Source organism: Odocoileus virginianus, chromosome 6, assembly GCF_023699985.2.
Source record: "Odocoileus virginianus isolate 20LAN1187 ecotype Illinois chromosome 6, Ovbor_1.2, whole genome shotgun sequence".
In the NCBI taxonomy this organism is placed as follows: Eukaryota; Metazoa; Chordata; class Mammalia; order Artiodactyla; family Cervidae; genus Odocoileus; species Odocoileus virginianus.
The window spans coordinates 21,134,543-21,156,268 of NC_069679.1; the positions used below are offsets into that span (position 1 = coordinate 21,134,543).

At 37.4% G+C, this 21,726-nt stretch overlaps 1 long non-coding RNA gene across 1 annotated transcript in view; it reads left to right on the forward strand.

Moving 5' to 3' along the window:
- The window catches only part of LOC110128365 (uncharacterized), a 182,064-nt gene extending 179,076 nt beyond the window's left edge, over positions 1 to 2,988 (forward strand). Inside the window, exon 3 of the long non-coding RNA XR_011488219.1 lies at positions 2,787 to 2,988. This is a non-coding gene — a long non-coding RNA (uncharacterized lncRNA). The remainder of the gene's footprint in view (positions 1 to 2,786) is intronic.
- The last annotated feature ends 18,738 nt before the right edge of the window (positions 2,989 to 21,726 follow it).

Sequence of the window (21,726 nt, forward strand, 5' to 3'; positions counted from 1 at the left end):
ATAGAAGAATGGTCTGTGAAGGTTAAAAAAAGCTATGTAAGCTAAGCCTCCTTCTAAAAGTTCAGGAAAAGTAATTGCATAAATATGAGCAACAAAGAAGTATTGAGCTCAAATTTCATACAAAGTTACTATTAAAAAAAAGAGAATTAAGGAGCTTCTAGGACCCTGCCTGATACATAGGACAAATCTCTGTACTAAATAGTATAGCTGGTTGCATTAGAAAATAAAAAATTTAACTCAAAAGATCTGTTGCTGAGGCCTGCATTTCCATCTTATATTTATTTCTTTGCCTTAATAATATTAAAAAGAATATACTATCAATGAGATGATATATTTAGTTACCGACACTTCAATGAATAGAATTTTCTGTGATCTTTTGAAATGTGACAGAGACCTGAGAGAAACTTCTCAGGCAAATGATCCACCCAGTAGAGAGAAAATAGAGAGGACTCTCTACTACATAAGATTTTAGTGAAGAGTGGCTTTTGCTGGGGGCCCTGTTGTACCCTGCTTAGTGGTAGTACCAGGGGCAGCAAGAAGTCTAGTTTCCTGTAGAAGAATGAAAGAAAGCTCTTAGGTAAAAGGAAGCAGAGTAATAATTGCTCACAATTTCACTTGATGCAGTCATGATTCTACCCTCCAGGTGGAAATAAATAAAATAAATAATATAATACAAATGCTTGGCTCTGAGGAAGGTAAAATCTAGAGAGCTCTTACTGATAAAATGTTTATGACTCAGGAAAAAATTACAAGGAAGAAGGCAGATGGAGAAATGGAAGCCAAAAGTGGTGTGTATGGGGTGGGGGAAGGGAAGGCTAGAAAGAGAAGAGGGAAGAAAAATGAACACAGAAGATTAAAACAATCTTTTAAAGGTTTGTGCTCTCTTTTTGAAAAATTTAAAAATATTTTCAGCAAACAACATTGCTTCTCTCTTGGTTTTGTTTTGTTCGGTCTTCCTTTCTACACTGTTGTCTGTTCTTTGTTTTGCATCCTAGTTTTGCAGGGGGAATTCTGCCTAATCAGACACCAAGGGAACTGCCAGCTATGTCAATCAGCTGTCATAACTAGGGCCAGAGACCAAAAAAGAACAGCATAAGCCAAAGAGGAAGAAAAAAAAATAAAGAGACAGAGATGGTGTGTGGGAGTGTGCTGTAGGGGGGCAGAGGGAGCTTGCAGTGCTGGGAAAATACATTTTACCCATTTCTCCCAAGTCACTTCAGCTATACTTTTTTTTTTTTCCTCAGTTCTGTGGGAAATAGCAAAAGCTCAGCTTATCAGTGATTTCACTGAGCCAGGATTCTGAAAGCTGAAGGGACATCCTGTACCAAGCTCTGAAACATTGACCTCAATAGAATCCCCACCCTAAAGATCTAATGGAAAAATATTTGACTTGTGTGTGGTGGCTCTGTAAGATATGTAGGCTCGAGAAGACAGTAGGAAAAATTTAGAGCTGAAAACCGACTTCAAATAAAAATTTGGATAAAACAGTGGATCTATTTATTATATAAAATGTTACCAAATCCAGCCATTTGCCTGTGTTTGGATTAGTCTTGAGAGAACCATTAGACCTGCATTTCTGCCAAACACAGTTAGGATTTGCCATGCTGAAGCCCAAATACAGACCTGGAGTTCAGTGTTGTGTCTACCATGTGCCTTGTCTAATCCAGAATGGGCTTGTTTGTCATGCTCTTTCCAGACATAACATAAAACATCAGGACAACTGTAATTAACACTGAGAATACTGAATAGCCTTTGGCTAGAGCTATTTTGGTTCAACAGTTTGATGGAGTAGAATAAGACATCTAGGTTCATAACCCTAGCTGAGGTCTGATACCCTCTATGACATGTTTTTCTTTTTTTTAAAAAACAAATTAGTTCTATGTCCAATAGTTGCTTGATAAAAAGTGCATTCATTTTTCTCTTTTTATAGGTAACTTACTCCAGTTGCTGGCTCCAATATTGATGATATGATATGATATTAACCGAGATTTAAATGTGCCAGGTGTGATGGAAAATAAGAATATATAAATTCCTGATACATAATTTTTAACATTTGATATCTGTACTAAGAGATAATCCAGCTCAACTATTGGACTACATGATCTTATTGCTAGCAGATATTGGAACTACAATATATATTCTTCGAGTGGTTAATATATTAGAACCAATTATACATAAACACTAGCGAGGTTTGTTTGTAAGGTCCACACAAACATGAATAATATTTCTGATGCCAGATTTATCTTTAAAGACTTTCGCTTAACTGAAATATAGGTAATAAATTAAAATAGCCACATGACTACCTGTACATCATTATTGAAGAGCACTCATTTCAGCAGAGGTCGGCAGTAACACTCTTAATGTGTCTCCAGAGCCACATCCTTCACATACTTTATCTGAAATATTTTTATCAATTTCTAGCCAAAACCACTTTTGATCCAAATAAAATCCATTTTTTAAATTTGTGGCATCTCGTGGGGGAAATTCACATCTATTTGTGATTATTAGGTCCAGGGCAAGCTTTTTTAAACAGCTACTACCAGAGCATTCACAATCAAGTGAGGGCAGATCAGAAGGCAAGATTTCTCTTAATATGCAGTTCATTTTGAAGAAAGTTACATTCAGTATATGCACCATAACAGGAAATTATGTGCATGAAATAATATTTTTACAGTGAGTAACATCTTGTCATTTGTCAACACATTTGTCTTTTATATCCTTCTGCAACTAAATTTGGTTAGAAAAAGTCTATATTAAAAGACATCTATGTATTTATATATTTCCAGTGCTCATCTTGGAAAAGTCAAAGCCCTTGACAACCTGGCTGTTTTAATACAAGATGATACAAAAGGATAAGGAGCAGATACATGGGGAGAATATTAACCTTTTTGTTAAATTCCCGGCTTCTCTGAAACTGAAAATTTTTCACCAGATATGGTCAAAGACAAATATGCAAAAAGAGTAGATTGCAGATACAGTGATGGCCAAGATCCACCTTTCTACTCCAAGTTCTTAGTTGTATTTCTTGGAGTAAATTAATTTTTAAATAAATGATATTCACTTTCTTACAAGCAAGTGTCAAAACTTATTTGAGCGGCTACTCTCATGGTCCCTGGTGGCTCAGAGGATAAAGTGTCTGCCTGCAATGTGGGAGACCTGGGTTTGATTCCCGGGTTGGGAAGATCCCCTGGAGAAGGAAATGGCAATCCACTCCAGTCCTCATGCCTGGAAAATGCCATGGATGGAGGAGCCTGGTGGGCTGCAGACAATGTGGTCACAAAGAGCAGTACCCGACTGATTGACTTCACTTCTCAGTCTCATGGTCCCGTTGTTGACTCTGTCTTCCCAGTGCAAGGGGCCCAGCTTTGATCCCTGGTCAGGGAACTAGATTACACATGCCATGATTAAGAGTTTGCGTTTGCCACAAAGACCTGGAGCAGCCAAGGAAATAAATATTAGAAAAATACTTATTTGATATTCAGAACCCAGTATTATGACTTGGTGTGCTGAATTCATAAAGTGGACACAGGGAAAAGTGTAGGAAGTAGTGGTAAGGAAGTATTATTATTGAAAATGTATATAAAGAGGAAGGTAGAAAAAGTGTTTTTTTCTCTTTTTTAGTGGGTCCTAATTTCTGCAGTAGAGTCATACTCAAATAAGAGACACGTTTAACTAGACTCATAATTAATATAGGTGGAAATTTTCAAATAAGAAAGAAAAAAGGTGATTGTCTAAGACTTGAATTATTTTTAGCACTTCCCAGTTAACACACATCAGTTCAGTTCAGTTCATTTCAGTTGCTCAGTTGTGTCCAACTCTTTGTGACCCCATGAACTGCAGCACGCCAGGCTTCCCTGTCCATCACCAACTCCTGGAGTTTACTCTAACTCAAGTCCATTGAGTTGGTGATGCCATCCAACCATCTCATCTTCTGTCGTCCCCTTCTCCTCCCACCTTCAATCATTCCCAGCACCAGGGTCTTTTCAAATGAGTCAGCTCTTTGCATCAGGTGGCCAAAGTATTGGAGTTTCAGCTTCAGCATCAGCCCTTCCAATGAATATTCAGGACTGATTTCCTTTTGTATGGACTGGTTGGATCTCCTTGCTGTTAACACACATACACACATATGTTAACACACATCTACACACAGAATATTAGCTTCCCTAAGCCTAAAGTTGGAAAAGTTTATGCTTTAACACTTCTGTCATTTTCCTCTATTAAAAGGGTTCTTAACCTAAATTTCGAATAGTTGACTTCTTTTGTCATTCCATAAAATATTTGGAAAGTTTTTCCATAAACTTTCTCAGAGTCAGTTAAAAATGCCCTTTCACTGTCCCCTGTTTGTCACCCTCCCATTTCCTGTACACACCTACTTGGACAGTTGCTTTTAATGCTAGGTTCATGTTCTGACTCAAAAACTATGATTTACGAAGATAGGAATCTTTTGATGTGAGAGATGCTTTTATATGCTTTATTAGAAATTTATTATTTTTTCCCCCCTTGGAACATTGAGTAAGAAGCTGGCAGATCAGCCTCCAAGTCCAGAATGGGAGAATTTGATTCACTCTTAAATTTCCTTGCTTATTTTTGGAGTGAAGATTCAATGACTTCTTTTCAGAAATGCATTTCCTCCATATGAACAGGAACTAGGAAGAAAAACAATGACCTGCCTTAATCCTAGAGATAAGAGCATCTTTGATGAATGTTCAGAACATCCCTAGGCATATTTGACCTTATAATTCCTGGGATTTTCCATGAAGTAATGTTGAGAGAAGGAGACTCAGTGTTAAAATTTCAGCATGTCCCTATAGCACAGTATCATTTTTTTCTGATGGATCTGCTTTCTAGAGATGATAGTTCTTGAAATATAAATTCACTAGCCATTGAGCTATGTGACAGAGTCAGTGTGCAGTCGCATATCTGACCCTATATGCCTTCTGTGGGCTCAGGTGTATGTGTTGGGGGGAACTCTATTTACAGCCACTCAAAATTTTCTGGCTTTCCCTGGCTTAACTGTTCTTTTCATTTCTCTTTAGCTGTCTTCTGAGTTTTAAGTTCTGTGTTACATTGTCCTCTGAGTACCTCCAGAAGGGCCTGAAGTTCATAGTTAACATTAACAAGGTGAACACTGTTAGCAAGGCACTCTACAGTAGATTCCTAGAGTCCACAGAGATGAATGGCATTCAAAGAATGGTGATAAAGACATAAGGTTAATTTCTGCTCAACTGTCTGTTCAAACATAGAAAATTGTTTAGGTACTTGCCTAAGTTCTTTGGGCTATACCTTTTAGGAATTTGTAAGGTTTGCCATGATTTTTCCTCATTTACTTAGGTGAAAAATTCTGAAATATAAGTAAAAAGGATGCTTATCTCTTTTGCACAACAGTTGCAGAAATGTATATATTGTGATTTTATTAGTAGTAAAATAACCTAGATTATAAAATTCCATGTTAGACTCTAGACATTAAAAAGGCAGAAAATATTAGCTATATTTGTGTCTTCCATAAGAGCTGACACTGCTTTGTGCACAATAGTTTCCTAATACTTTAAAAAAAAAATTAATAGGCTATATTTAGTTTTTTTTGACAGTTTTCCTGGAAGACTTCCAAAGTGTTTTTACCAAAAGAATGTTACCAAAAACTCTAGGAGTAATAAATCAATAGTAACCCCATTTCACTAAAGAGGAAATTGAGAAAAAATGTGACCAAATGACTTCGATGGGGCCATAATATAGAAATAAGTTAATAAATTCTAAATTTACTTAGCAGTTTTTACCAAGGTAAAATTTATATTATATTAGTTTGACTATATTAAAGTATATTAGTTTAACTAATATAATCTCTTCTGACCTGAATATATGGTTATATGGGAAAGGATGGGGAGATGGATGGAAAGACATTGGGAAAAACCTAGAATGACTCATCTGGTTTCATTCTTTTTAGGAATTCAAGTTTATACACGGCACCTATTACCAAGATCTGCACCATGTTAGATGTTATGGGATGTGTAGAAAGGGTTAGGACATATCTCTGACCTTCTGAAGTATAAACAGAAAGCTTCTTAAAATGCAAACCCAGTTAACTGGACAAGGTAATGAATTAATTAATCAACATCATCAAATACTTACATTTTATCAGCAAACATCAGGACCCTAAGGTCAAAGGACATGGAAAGATACATGATGATAGTGGAGGATAGTGAAGCCACGCACATTGGGCTTTGTCTGGGAAAAATGTGCTGGGGTGGAAGTGGGCTAAGCCACAAGGAGGATTCCTGGTCATCGGAGGTGGTATGAGGATTCTGAGAGCCTGTCTTGGGAGAAGATACTAAAACAGAGCTATGCTTCACAATAAAGCTTAGACCTGATCCCAAGTTCTTCTATGGTGATGATAAGGGATTGGTGGAGAATTGGTAGGAAATAAGATGGCGGGGAGGGGGGGCGGTGATGCTTTGTTGTCTTTGTGACCTTTTTGAAGAAGCGTGAAATTAGTGATTATTCAGAAAACATCAGTCCAGTTGCAAGGGTCCATGTCTCTGTAAGTGTTATTCCTGATGTATTTGCCTGACAATGGGCAGTGGACATTGATGGTCAAATGAAAATGTTCGATTTTCTCATAGATATTTTCTTCTCTTCAGACCTGTGCATGAAATTAGTGAAACCAACTTTAAACATAATCAGATCTTTCTTTGCTCAGATTTACTGGAATTCTTATTATAAAACCATATTTCTTTTTATAAATATTTTATTTTAAATAACTGTCCCATGCAATTATATAAGCATAGTTTTTGTTACTAATTTTTTTAGAAAAGCAAACTACCATATTAAATCATATAAATATTAGCAGGTAAAAACATAAAGTAACAATATTATTTCAAGTCTTAGTTAAAGTGGGACTGATTTGATAAGTCAATATACTAGGATTTAGGCTGTAATGGAGACCCCAGTGGGTACTTCTTTCAATTTAATTGCTATTTTTAAAAGCTGCTAGGAGGAATCTGATTTTAGGTAACTGTTCTTAAATCATCTTTGAACCTGCCCATGCTATTCCTTTTACAGATCTAGAGGGTGGAAAAAAAAAATTGAACAAGTTTGGACTTAGTCTTAATGCTTGGGGATAGATTGGTTGTAGAATTAGACAGATGGTCAGGAAAGGAGACATTTTTTTTTTCCCCACATAGAACTACTGGGAAAATATTCAAGTCCAAGACTTTAATTAAGACTTTTTGGTTATACAAGTAGCAGAAAACAACTCAAACTACTTATGAATTTATCATAGGAATATAGGGACATCACCAGGCACCTGGAGGCAAGAGTGCAGCCAGTTCTTGGAAAAGGATTGAAGTAGTACCTATGAAAGCCAGCTCCAGTTGTCTTTCTGCCTCAGTTACACATGCAAGTACATAGCTCTCACAAGAGTTTGTCATACTTCCAATCACATGTTGAACCTAAATGAACTTTCTGATAATCTATCAATATTTCCAAATTCTTGGAAATGGATTGACCCAACTTGGATCAATCATCCAACCTTGACCTAATCACCTTTTTGTGGTAGAGTTGGGTGGGGTGAGTGGAGAACTAAACTAATGAAGACTATTCAAATGAGCACTTGCTTCTTTGAGTAACTTCCAAAGAGGGGTAAGTCAACTGAGTTGGGTAGGTACACAAGAGTGATAGCATAAATTTTGAAATTGAAATGGGTGTCAGTGAGTTGATGCAACAGGGTAGGGAAAAGTGAAAGGAAGATGTAAGATAAAAAAAAATAAAATGGCAGTAGAGATAAAGTAACTTCATCAACCAGGATTTTTGTTGACCATTCTTAAACTTCTGACTGAGAATATTTCCTCTCCTTGGCCAGCATGGAGATGGAAAGTGCTATGAGAACTTCACCTCTGATTTAAAACATTTTCTGACTCATCATTTCTCACAGATGCTTTTAACCTCTAAAATTCTATAATTCTTGTTGAGCTGTTGCTAATATAGTATCTTAAATGTTGTGTTATACAGAGACATGCTAAGAGTAGACATTTATACCTTCTTTAGAGTAGGATTCATGTTTTTGTTTCTTTATGACCCACCTGCTTCCAAGAGCACTGAAGGCAGTGATTCACTTAGAGATTGGGCTACTTAAAGGCTGTACCCTTTCATAAACTGGAAAGATCAAAAGACTGGATGAGCTTTCAAATTCCTTCTAGACCTAACATTCTCTGATTCCAGCTCTCAGATATAAACTCTCCCCCATCAGTGAATGAAAAACTTTGTGACAAATCACAACCCTGGGTCATTTGTGACAGTTTTAACCTGCAGGTGTTGCTGTGGTGTAAGAAGAATTAATAGATGGGGAGGAACACATCAAACAATAGCGAGAAAAAGATGTTTTGAAGGATTCTGTTTACATCCCACAGGCAGGAGTAGGTTTCCCTGCTTCAGCATCTCGCTATGAAAGGATTGGGGTCGGTTTCCCGAACAGGGCAAGAACTAGTGGGTGTGTGTTCTCGCCAGCTGGAGCTGGATATCTGAAAGGATGTCCTGTTTACATTTGGCACCAGAGCCTAGTGATTGCACTGCCTGAGTGCCCCAGAGATGAGATGCAACTCAAAATGGGTTTTTCACACAAGTTTAAAATATAACACTCAGCTGACCCTGTCATTATGCCACCTGGGACTGGTTTATCAAGGGCTTATATATTAAAAGAATGCCTACTAAGAAGGGTGAGGCCATGGTATCCATGGAATGCAGTTTTTGGTGGAGGATTTTACTTTATCCTTTCTCTTTCCCTTCCTTTTTTTCCTCCCTCAATTCTTTCTTTCTTTTTTTTTTTTTTTAAACAAAGAGAAAAGGGAGAGGCAGAAGCTTGGCTGACAGCCAGACTCATGAAGTGACCCGCATAAGTAACTGAACACAGTACAGGGTAATATTATTATAGCTGAGCATTTCAGTAAAGAGAAAATGACCAGAACAAGTATATTTTAAGACCAGAAAAATTTTTTCTTTCTCCTTTTTCTCCTTCTTCCTCTCTTTCTTATGTCTCATTCTCTTTCTCTCTTCCCTTGCTTCTTTCCTTCATATTTTTCTTTCTCTCCCTTCTCTAGAAAAATAATTTTACAGGTGATGTGGGAGGTGATGGTGGGAAGCCAGAACTAAGAAGAGGAAAGGAATGAGAAACTTTAAGAAAAAAAAAAAAGTGTTAGTGGTGAAAATCATTGTAAAAACAGAAACTTAAACAAATGAGTGTGTTCATCCAGCAATGGAATGCTGTTGCTATAAGAGTTGTTACCTGTTTGTTCATTGCAAACTTTATTAAAAGAAAACATTTTCTTAGGACACATTCTCCAAAGTCTTCTGTCCTTTCTGACAGCTTGCCTTTTCTGGTTTATAGTTAGTACTGAGTACTGCCATCCTTTATTGTTGGCTACCGTTCTGCCTTAAATCATTCTGGCATTAGCTCAGTTCAGTTCAGTCACTCAGTCATGTCTGACTCTTTGTGACTCCATGGACTGCAGCACACCAGGATTCCCTGTCCATCACCAACTCCTGGAGCTTGCTCAAACTCATGTTCATCAAGTCCATGATGCCATCCAACCATCTCATCCTCTGTCATCTCTTTCTCCTTCTGCCTTCAATCATTCCCAGCATCAGAGTCTTTCCTAGTCAGTCAGTTCTTTGCAGCAGGTGGCCAAAGTATTGGAATTTCAGCTTCAGCATCAGTCCTTCCAATGCATATTTAGGACTGATTTCCTTTAGGATTGACTGGTTTGATCTTACAGTCCAAGGGACTCTCAAGAGTCTTCTCCAGCACCACAGTTTGAAAGCATCGATTCTTTGGTGCTCAGCTTTCTTTCTAGTCCAAATCTCATATCCATACATGACTGCTAGAAAAACCATAGCTTTGACGAGACAGATCTTTATTGGCAAAGTAATGTCTCTGCTTTTTAATATGCTGCCTAGGTTGGTCATAACTTTCCTTCCAAGGAGTAAGCGTCTTTTAATTTCATGGCTGCAATCACCATCTGCAGTGATTCTGGAGCCCAAGAAAATAAAGCCTGTCACTGTTTCCATTGTTTCCCCATCTATTTGCCATGAAGTGATGGGATCAGATGCCATGATTTCAGTTTTTTGAATATTGAGTTTTAAGCCAACTTTTTCTCTCTCCTCTTCCACTTTTATCAAGAGGCTCTTTAGTTCCTCTTCGCTTTCTGCCATAAGGGTGGTGTCATCTGCATATCTGAGGTTATTGATATTTCTCCCAACAATCTTGATTCCAACTTGTGCTTCTTCCAGCCCAATATTTCTCATGATGTACTCTGCAAAGAAGTTAAATAAGAAGGGTGACAATATACAGCCTTGATGTACTCCTTTCCCAATTTGGAACCAGTCTGTTGTTCTATGTGTGGTTCTAACTGTTGCTTCTTGACTTGCATACGGATTTCTCAGGAGGCAGGTAAGGTGGTCTGGTATTCCCGTCTCTTTAAGAATTTTCCACAGTTTGTTGTGGTCCACACAGTCAAAGGTTTTGGCGTAGTCAATGAAGCAGAAGTAGATGTTTTTCTGGAACTCTCTTGCTTTTTTGATGATCCAACAGATGTTGGCAAATTGATCTCTGGTTCCTCTGCCTTTTCTAAATCCAGCTTGAACATCTGGAAGTTCATGGTTCACATACTGTTGAAGCCTCATTTGGAGAATTTTGAGCATTACTTTCCTAGCGTGTGAGATGAGCGCAATTGTGTGGTAATTTGAACTTTATTTGGCACTACCTTTCTTTGGAATTAGAATGAAAACTGACCTTTCCAGTCCTGTGGCCACCGGTGAGTTTTCCAAATTTGCTGGCATACTGAGTGCAGCACTTTAATAGCATCATCTTTTAGAATTTGAAATAGCTCAACTGGAATTCCATCACCTCCACTAGCTTTGTTCGTAGTGATGCTTCCTAAGGCCCACTTGAATTTGCATTCTGGGATTTCTGGCTCTAGGTGAGTGGTCACAGCATCGTGATTATCTGGGTCATGAAGAGCTTTTTTATATAGTTCTTCTGTGTGTTCTTGCCTCCTTTGGGCTTCACTTGTGGCTTAGCTGGTAAAGAATCTGCCTGCGATGCGGGAGACCTGGGTATGATCCCTGGGTTGGGAAGATCGCCTGGAGGAGGGAAAGGCTACCCTCTCATTTGGGGTCCCAAAGAGTCGGACACAACTGAGCGACTTTCTGGCATTAAATGGATGCGAAAATACATATATGGGTATGGTTTCACAGTTATAGATTCTGACTCTTCAGTGAGATTGTAAGCATCCTCAAGGTAGGTCACCAAGTTCCATTTTTAGACATTATGTAACTACACAGAAATTAATCAGAGCAATCTGATTAAAATTAAACAGAGCAATCTAGAGCTCTCTAACATTTGGCCTTCCCCTAAGAAATTTGTACTATATTTTGTTATTTCCTTGTTTATTCTGTATTGAGCATACGCAACAAGCTTCAGATACGAATTTGTGTGTGTTTGATGCCAAAGCTGCTCTTGCAATAAGTGGAGCCAGAATTAGCAATTGAATAGCCAAGTAAATAAAGACCAGGTACTCATAAGCTACCACTTATCATGCGTTTGCAAGACAACTGCATTTATTTCAATCTACTTGTGAAAGCACTTGCCCAGCAATCAGGTCAGCACTATGAACGTTGCACTGTATTTATCCTTAGTCCCTAAACATTGTGTGTAATCAAGGAAGTGAGATGGAGTCGTAAAAAACCATTATAGAGTTTTGAAAGCCCTCAATTTCATATTTACATCTTGGAGCCAGCTCATTCTGACTTCATAACTCCTTAATTAGAGGCACAGTCGTTTTCTTTTCTGTAGGGCATTTTTTTTCACCCTTACAATACAAGCATACATTTGGTAACTAATACCAGCAATTAGCCTCATCTGCTATGTAAATGAGTGTAATTGCAATTAAATACTTTAGTAGGCCCAAAGGGAAAACATGCAATCATTACAAAGTAAGTAGGAGAGCATAGTTAAGGGACATTTAGAAGTGTTAGCAGAAGTGCCTTTTCCCTGTGGTGTCAGGAGCCTTTTCTATGGTGAATTATTTCACTGGGAGCCCTGAAACTTGACTTACATTTCTTGCTGTATTTTCCTACAGAAATCAGGGGAACACTGTCCTTTTCAGCATTTCTAAGGGTTGACTAGTTTCGGTAAAAATCAAATTAAGCAATAGTTTCTCCTCAGCATGGATTCAGGGCTTAAAAGTATCAACTTTCAGCTACTTTTGTTGTACAGATTGGAAAAACAGCACTATCCTCTCCAAAAAGATAATTTTCGTAGCAATATTTACTTACCAGTAGACCTTAAGATTGAGAGCTGTTGAATGTTAGAACACATAGGAGAGAAAGATGGCCCACTAGGGAATTAAGCAGGACCGGTACTAGTCACTAGCACAAAGTGGCTTACAGCCCAGGCTCTGGAGCCGGAGTTCGGGTCTCCTGCTCTACGAGTTGCATGCACTTGGTCAAGTCATGCACTGTTTTCCCCATGTGTGAAATGGGAAGACATCATACACATCTCCCAGGATTGCTGAGGATGTTACTGGTTCATACACCTACAGCGCCTAGAATGCAGTGTGACGAAGAGTCAGTGCTGTCAATAAGCGTGTATTGAAAGATCTTTCGTCCTTCTATCCTTCATGCAGATTATCTCCCAGATAAAGCCAGACCTCAAAGCAAAACACCTAAATGGAATCATTTTAGTCTCCAACAGAAGTGAGCTTATTGAATTTTCAGCATTATGCCATTAAAGATTTTCTTGAGGGACGTTTTCTCCATGGAACTTACTATTGTAGGCATGCATTTATTCTAGGAGTGAGTCACACTGTGATGCAGGGTCTTCTTAATGAGAATCTGGGTGAAAACTGGTGTTTTAAAATCTATGGACAGTGAACATGTAACAGGTAATTTTTTTGTTTGTTTCACTGGTTGCTAGGAGTCTCAAAGGCAAATTTATAACCAACACATCTCTAGTTATCTATATAGGACTCCTTACATCACAGGTTTCTGTTTCTCCCTCCTTTAGTTTCATAAATATCCACAGCCTTATTTGTAAAAAATTATTTTTCTATATGCATACTGTAAATCACCTTAATTATTCTTATATAATTGTGTACCTCTGAGCAAGTCATTTTGTTTCTTTGAGACACAGTTTCTTCTTAAAATGTAAAACTAGACTAGGTGATTTTTATGTTTTTTTTTCTTCCCACCCTCAAAATGCAGATTCCTAATTTAAACAAATTCTTGTTGTTAATGTTGAAGATGATAGGATGAATAAATGAAGAGTCTTCAGGAAACAAATCATGCAAAATGATGCATAATATTATCAGAGCCAAATAATATAGGAAAATCTTTCAGATCTTACCACTCGGGATATTTCTTCTTTTTTCTCACTACAAATTTACCCAAAGCATTTAAAGAAATGATCATGAATATTTCAGTCAGATCTTGCTTCCTTTCCAACAGTGAGGGAAAAGGCAGAAGGCTTTGTTTTTGGCTGTGGAGACAGGTAAGACATTTACTGATTTACCTTGTGTTTCTCAAGGGAAATGCAAATGGAAAAACAAGACCTAAAAGAATAAAGAAAATAAGAGGAGACTATAAACTATTTTTTTTGCCAGTTTTGGTGGAAGGGAAAAATCTAGAGTTCTTATCTCTTTCTCTTGTTCACCTACTTCTTAAGAGTTACAGGGAAAGCTTCAAAGGCTTAGCATTGTCCACTCTATTGAACTATGTTATCAGAGAAAAGACTGCCAGATGTTTAGCAATCAAACTTGGTGCAGAACATAACTTTAATGGAAAACAGAAGGGCGTTTTGTTTCCCTCCCACTGTGCTATCTTTCTGAGAGACTTTCAGGAGCCCATTTTCCTTAACCTCTTTGAAAAGCACACACACTCTCTGCAGTGCTACAATTTGACCCAATTTAATATAATAGTAAGATGAATCTTTGTATATACTTGTGAAAAAAATAATTTTGCATCCTCAGGGAAGGACTTTATTATAAAGCTTATATTTTCAAGTGTTAAGACCACCTTAGAAAGCAATTAATTAAACATAATAGGAACATTTGGTATTAAACACACTCCAAAGGGATCAAATCATATTTTCCCTGTTTATATCTTGTCAGCTGTCATGGGACCTCAGAGTCAATACACACACATTTGTGTATATGCATACATTTTTGTTTGTGTGTATATATATATATATATATATATATATGTATGTATATATGTATGTGTATATATGTATACATTTTTTTTGAAAGACCTGGTAGCTTTTTAATGGGCTAAGAGGGGTAGAGGTATAGAAAAATGTGTTTCTTAGGAGAAATTTTTTTGTTTTCCCTTTATTACAATGCCTTTAAAAAATGAAAAATCCATTATGTTTAGTTTGAATCAAAAAAGAGATGCTTTCAGTAGATCATTTGAATTATTTTGACAATTAAGGAGATACTGCCCCAAACACTAAGATATTATGTGAACTGTCTGAGGTGTAAAGTCTCCTTATGCTGCAGAAAACAGAAGGCATTTAACTTATTCAAAACATATATTTCCTTAGGGTGGAACTATTGTTTTTAAAGAGTTTGTCCCATACCCGAAAGTTTATTCTTTACAAACTTATCTCACAGTAAAATGCCCATCTGTGGGTTGTAACACTCCAAGACATCTGGCTATAGTAAGGTCATGGATAACTGTAATGAAAATTTGATTTCCATGGCTACTTCCTCTAGGTGCTATGCACTCTGGTCCTCTCTTATACACACAAAACAAAAAATATATATATAAAATAAATGGAAATTCAAATGAAATAAAATAATTTGTAGATTTTGTTATTTATTTTGTTAGATTTTAACTTTCATATATACTGAATCTAGGACGAAAAAACTTTGGTATGATTGCAATTTATAGAACTGGTTGGTTGAGCAAATGTTACTCCATTATTTATGACACAGTTCCCAGCCTCATCTCAGGTCTCTTGATACTCTCCTTCTTCACCCTGATTATTTTCTATTGAATTTCCAGTGTTTAGTAAGCAGAAGAGACTCAAAAAATAGTTACTGGTTATTGGATTGGGTGCTACTCAAGCCTACATAGGAAAGTTTTCTTTCACAGACCTTTGAGTATGTGCTGTATGCCCAACTTGATTGACAAATAGTGTTTGGAAAGGGAAATTGTTGAGAAGGGAATAAAAATATCTTGGTTTATAAAGTCTGACTGCAAAACAAAAGTGAAAAAGTTCTCAGGCCCAATTTCGAGTTCTCTGGTCCAGAGAGATGACCCAGACTGTGCTGAGACTCACACTGTTTCCAGTTTGCCCCTTGAGAGGTGAGCTTAGGCTCTTGAGGTTAGGGTCACCATCTAGATGATTCTGCCCTCCATTCCCCTGCATTCCTTTTTAATAACAATGCATTCCCCTTGTTAGACTGCCTGTGCAAGTCCTAAGAGTAACCTCTGTGTAAGTGTATCTTCTATTTTCACTCTTATAAAACTGCTTCAGAGAGAAGTCAGGTTTTTGCCCTGATCTCTTTTCCCAAGTTCATGGCCATGATTCCGATTAAACAGAAGTTTCTAGATTGGATTCCAGTCACCTATTTTGGGTATTTCCTGTTTTAGGCACTCAAAGAAGGACTTGGATTTTCAGTAAACATTTACTATCATATATGTTACTTTTGCGTTATTACTGTTAAATATTATATATGCCTATTTTTGATGTTAATGTAAAACAAAATTATGACAATTTCCTGAAACTCAGTATATTTTAAAAGGGAAGCAACTTGAAAAAGAGGTTGGAAAGTTTTTTTCTTTTTCACTTTAAGGAGGGATTTATTAGATATTTATTTTTGTAGTCATTATTTTAAGAAGAAATAAATCCGGGATGGTATGAAAATGAGTTGACAGTGGAGAGCTGAGCACTAAAGAAGGGATATTTATCTGATGAAATAAGAATGTATTTAAATCATCTGCTATATACTTTGGTATATGTTAGTTCACAGGTATAATTTTTTTCTTTAGATCAACAGTTTACATGCCCAAATTCATTAATTTATGACTGCTACTGAGACACTTCCTGTCTGCTAGGCATAGAAACCAAGACAACAAATTTCTTAAAAAATTGTTTTTTTAAAAAAATTCTAAGTGTATAACCCATGCCTTTGGGATTCTTTAAGATTTGAAATAATAAATCTTGTTTCTTTGTTTGCTTTTTTGGTTATGATAACAAAGATGCTTGAGTTATGGTTAAGGAGAAAGTGGAAGTAAACCTAACTAAAATTTGAGAACTTAAGAATGTACCCAACCTGAAGCACCACTCTACAGTGGATTTCAATGGGCCCCAAAGCAGATGAGTTGAGAATATAGGATCAGTACTAGTACTAGGGCTTCCCTAGTGGTTCAGACAGGAAAAAAATCTGCCTGCAATGCAGGATACCTGGGTTTGATCCCTGGGTCAGGAAGATACCCTGGAGGAGGAAATGGCCACCCACTCCAGTGTTCTTGGAGTTCCATGGACAGAAGAGCCTGGAGGACTACAGTCCGTGGGTCACAGAGGGTCTGACACAACTGCACACACAGACGCACACACACGTACCAGTAGTAGAAAAGAAAACCAAAAGCATCCATGGGCAGGTAGCATCATGTTTGCACTCCAAACCACACAGAAGCAGAGGCTTAGTATTTAAAAGAAAGCAGGTTGGGGTGATGATACTAGCAGACTGTTGATGCAGGCTGTATGGTCTTTTACTGCAGTAGTTAACCAGAAAAGTGTTTCTTAGAGATTATATCTGCCTCAAACTACAATTAAAATGCTAAATCTAAGAACTACATATAATAAATACTTTAAGAATTGAGTAGTTGCATGCTGAATTCCCACTGTGGCCCTGCTTGGTTCATAGGATGTCACAGAGTTGGGCTTAAGCTCTATAAGCCCAGAGAAGTTGTCTGAAGTTTATGAAAGACCCTTGATATTACTGGAATATAGTAGACACTTAGTAGATATTTGTTCAATGAGTGCTGTGGAAAAAATAATACAAAGATCTGTAAGATGAATTTTCTGCCCACAAGGAGCCTATTGATTCTAAAAGCATTCATAGAGTGCTTTATAGTTGACAAAATCTATTAACCTACATTATTATCTATAGTAGTCAGTGGTTCCAACTCTGGTTTGTATCACTTGGGTAGGCTTTCTTTCCTAATGTGCATATGTTTGCAACCCAACCTGACTTAAAGAATAGAATCTTGCTGGGAATCAGTATTATGGTGGGGATACAGTATAGGATTCATCAGGTTATTCTGGCACACAGCCATATACTGTCAGAATGTGTTCCTAGTGAGGAGGACAGGCTGATGCCTCTTGAACAAGATTGGGTTTCAAACCTAGCTCTAGCCCATTTTAACTTTAAGATTAACTTTCCCAAGCCTCCATTTTCTCATACATAAAATGGGGAGAATAAAAAAAAATAGATACCATGATAGGACCTTTGGATGGATTCAAGGAGATAATCCATGTAAAAGTGCACATCCAGCACCAGGAACTCTAGTCTGAAATGAAGCATGGAAGGCCTCTGCATGCCCATCCCCTAGACTCAGCACAAAGGAAACAAGACAAAACAAAACCAAAACTGTGCATCCCAGGACATGGCGCAATAAACTTCATGATTGTTAACCATCAAGGACTGTGGTTTATTTTATTTTCAGTTCTAGACCTTCAGAACCACATGCCCTGTGTTAGATGAGCCTGTCATATCATTTTCTCTCATCTCTTTAACCACAGAATGGTCTGAGAAACGTGTTCCTTCTTAATCTCAGTCAGGACAAACTAGACATTTGGTGAGGTCAGAATAGAAAAGACTGGCATTTCCGATCCCCAATGGACTTCCTTTTAGGATGAACGTACTCATGTTGTTTCAGGATTTCCAGCTAGGCCTGTCCTGGAAACCAGAAGCTAAAGTTATCCCAAAGTGGTAAGCTCAGGAACTCCATGAAATGTTGATTTGTATCTAGTTTCAAAGGTTATCAAAGGTTCAGGAGCTGAGAAAGGGATGGAAGTTTAAGTGTTGGTGGGAGGGTGTCTAGCATTTTATCCATAGGGGAAAATTGTGCTGTGGAGAGAAAAACAAGTTTTGATTGATATAAGTTGCCAAGAAAGCAGGTAATTTTAAATTGCTGATAAACTATAATCTGAGTTTTTAAGATAAGCACAATAAGCAGCTGCACTAGAATGAAGTTCATCAGAGTGTGATAGGAAGGTCAGGCGTGACAAACTGGGAGACCGGCGGTTGAGCTGGTTCATGCCTATTATATAACCAACCTCTCTGCTAAGTTTAAACACAAGCAGCCTTCTCTGGAGGTGTGTGGGTGGAGAGGTGAAGGGGCAGACTGAAAACAATGGTCTTTATTTTCATAATGTACTTTAATTTTAGGCCAGTGTTGGGGAGAATTTTCAGCTAACAGTATACTTTTTGGCAGTTCTGTGTTTTTATGAACTGAGGCTACCTTTGGCCCCATGGAGCACCCCTATTTTTCTGTCAAACTACTATATCCAATGCATTTTTCTCTGGCCTCCCTGGAAGTGGAATTGTCTTGGTCTTTCCCCTGCAGAGCCCATAACATAAACACAAGAGCATTAAAATGGAAACAGGATCTTGGTTCTCACTGTTTCACCAGGCTTCTTAGCACTGACCTCTGACCCTCATTAAGATCCCATGGAAAGTCTGGGCATCTGGGGTGTGTATCTCACTGTGGGAATTTTTTTGTTGTTATGATTGTTGCTTTCCTCCTCCTGGATTATTTTGGCTTAACCTGGGGCTATGATGTAAAATAAGCCACTTTCAATAGCTTTTCCTGACCTGGTTTGGGGATGGGATTTAGAGGATGGGATTTGACTATGCTGCTGTTGACTCAAAGAATCCATTTTCAAGTCTTCTTCTAAAATTCATGTAAGAAAATAAAATATATCATTTCTTATGTTCTCTTCATTAATGACAGGTAAGTTCTTATTTTTGAATACCCATGGAGAATTTTTGAAGATATCGAGGCTTCATGATTTTTTCTACTCACTTGTTATGTTTTTTAAAGTAGGTCTCTGGATCAGATATTATCTCTCACATTTTTTTATTTATATTGTATCACATCATATTGTCATTAAAGAAAACATCTTTCTTCATATTTATGGGAAAGATCTCAGAGAAGTTAGGTTTTTGTTTTTTTTTTTTTTTAGATGGAATTCTTTGTTTCCTTGATTTGTTTGAGAGGCTGAAACCCAGAAATATAATTGGAAGGGAATTTTAACTATTCTGGTTGAGTGGCTAATTTATGTACACATTTAGTGGTAATTAGTAGAGGATTTAGAAAATTTTCAATAAAAGCAGAAAAGCAGTCATCCACTATGAGATAAAATAATTCTTTCTTCTTTGGTTGGGTACCTCTTTGCATGTCTCTGGGTCATAGACTTCTGTTCAACAAGGGCCAAGTTTCATCTTAAGCTTTTCTCATCTATCATAGACTTTCTCATGGCTCAGTTCCAGTTGATGTAAGTGTAACTATTAGAAAGTGTTGTGCTCAAAGAAGGCTGATAAGGTTTTTTTTTAGCAGGTATTTTAGATTTTGTTTTTAAGAGAGTATTAACAGAAACAAATAATCTTTATAGTATTTTTTCTCTTATGAAGAATTCAATATACTCTGCTGTAAAAATTCTGACTAGCACAAAGTATTTTTATTTTGAAATAAAAAATTGAGATTCAAAGGAGGGTGAGTGACTTGCCCAAGGTCACTGAGTCTCATTGTACACAAAATTCACACTTTTTTTTTTTTTTTTACCTCTAGTACTGTATTATGTCTATGAAAAAGCTAGGAATGTATACATGTATCCATTCAAGCTTGCTGTATAAAAGAAAATCATCTTTTCCAAGATGCCCTCTTTTACTGAAAGGGCATATGTGGAATATTTAAAAGCTTCCTAATAGAGCTCATTTTTTGCTTTAATTTTATTTTAGGATTTATGTTCCCAGAAGGCAGATATGTATGTAATTTCTATAGCAGTCAAGTCAAATGTCAGGAGGAGAAGCAAGGGAAGAATATATGAATGCAAGATGAAACAGACAACTCCAGGGGGCTATGAGCTAGGTCCTTGCTGTCCACACCATTCTTTCTCCCAGAAGATGCCATTTTCTCTTGTACTCTTCTATTCCAGGACCAGACCTTTTATAAAAGTTTCCTCTTCAATAAAGTCTCCTTTACTGACACAGTTCAGTCATCTATGAATACCAAGATAGCTTCATTTCACCTCACATGTTTTTCACACCCCTGCTTCACTTTGTTGTGTCTATTCAGTCTTTTATTTATACTCCTTTTGTAAATCACATTTTTTAACTCCAAAAGGCCTAACATATAGCTCCATGCAGGGAAGGCAATCAATATAAACTTGTTGACTGATCATAATATGACGTGAATCATGAACACAACAAATTACTTGACAATGTATAGGATTAATACAACTCTTCTGTGTGGAGATGGGGTGGTACCAAAAGAGGAATGTGTCTAAAAGCTCATGCATCCCATTTAGGGAGCTCCACATGAGAGCATGCTCTGATCTGGCAAAGCTGAGTTATCTTTATTAATAACAGCTCTTTGGAAATTCAGATATTTTTAATATCTTGTTTGATTCTCACAAGAAAACTGGGAGTCAATATATATTGACTCCATTTTATGGCAGAGAAAACTGAAGCTCCCAAGGATTTAGTGGTTTGTTCATATTCACATCTTACAAGTAGTTGAACCTTGAACCTGGAGTATTGTTTTGTTTTGTTTCCGTTTACTTCTGGGGTTCATACTCTTCCCAACTCACCAGGCTGCTTCTCATTCCATAAAGCTATCACTGCAATGCTCACAGTTTGTGATTCATTCTGAAGTAACAACCCTGCTTCAAGTGATATATGCAAACATGATTAACCAAGAGAGCCCCTTGACTACTATACGCTTGGTAGCTTCTAGTATAATAAAATTGTACTGAAATAAGAGGTCTTAAAGAACTGAAGGCTACATGACAAAGAGCCACATCCTGAGCATCCTGAGCATATTGTGTTCTCATGCTTCATTTGACCAACATGATTCTGGCTTTACCTCAGAAGGAAGTTTAGTGTAATCTTCTGGGCGAACTGACCCACCAGGGGGAAGATTCAGTTCAGTTCAGTTCAGTTCAGTCGCTCAGTTGTGTCCAACTCTTTGTGACCCCATGAGTCGCAGCACGCCAGGCCTCCCTGTCCATCACAAAGTCCCGGAGTTTACTCAAACTCATGCCCATCAAGTCGGTGATGCCATCCAGCCATCTCATCCTCTGTCTTCCCCTTCTCCTCCTGCCCCGAATCCCTCCCAGCATCAGGGTCTTTCCCAACGAGTCAACTCTTCGCATGAGGTGGCCGAAGTATTGGAGTTTCAGCTTCAGCATCATTCCTTCCAATGAATACCCAGGACTTATCTCCTTTAGGGGGAAGATTTGAATATCCTTAACCTTTTTCTCAGAACAAGGAGGGTATGTTTAGTAGCAACTTTCTGAAGAAGTAGAAAGTCCAATATGTACAAAATTGTTAAAGAGAGATGACCTATTCTTACAAAATAGTCATTTCCATAATGTGCTTTCAGAACAATGTGAACAATCACAAAACATTAGTAAAACTTCAATTAAGCAATACAGAGATACTGTTG